Genomic DNA, 474 nt, shown 5'->3' with positions numbered 1-474 from the left:
CAAGTCGGCACGACTTGGTTGGAATGCACACTCCAACAGCTCGTCGAGTGGGCCTATGTTCATGGATCTCAGCTATGCGGAGGACGAGGAAGCAGAGATCCGAGCTGCCGGGCAGCATGGAAACACACGACGGTGTTTTGTCTGTGGAGACGCCCGTCACCTGCGGAACGGTTGCTCCCTGCGCAAAGCGCGCCAAGGTTCTTCGAGCCATCGCCTCAACGCCTGCCAGTCTGGTTTGTCGCGGGGAAACGACACCACTCAGTAGGCGCGGGGTGACCTCCTGGGAGGGATCTGAGTTCTGTTGAGCCTCTGGGGGGCATAGGTCAACAGGGCCTAGCCCCGAAGAGCTTCGTGCTTTGAAGCACGGAACGTGTGTGCAAGCCGGGCTTGCTGGTCGTGGAGGCGACCGCAAAGGGCTTCGAGAAGGCATGGAAGATCCTCATCAATTCTGGGGCGTCGGGCAATTATGCTCGG

The sequence above is a fragment of the Plasmopara halstedii genome, assembly GCF_900000015.1.
Source record: "Plasmopara halstedii genome assembly, contig: Scaffold_2386, whole genome shotgun sequence".
Lineage (NCBI taxonomy): Eukaryota > Oomycota > Peronosporomycetes > Peronosporales > Peronosporaceae > Plasmopara > Plasmopara halstedii.
This window is presented reverse-complemented; position numbering follows the sequence as displayed.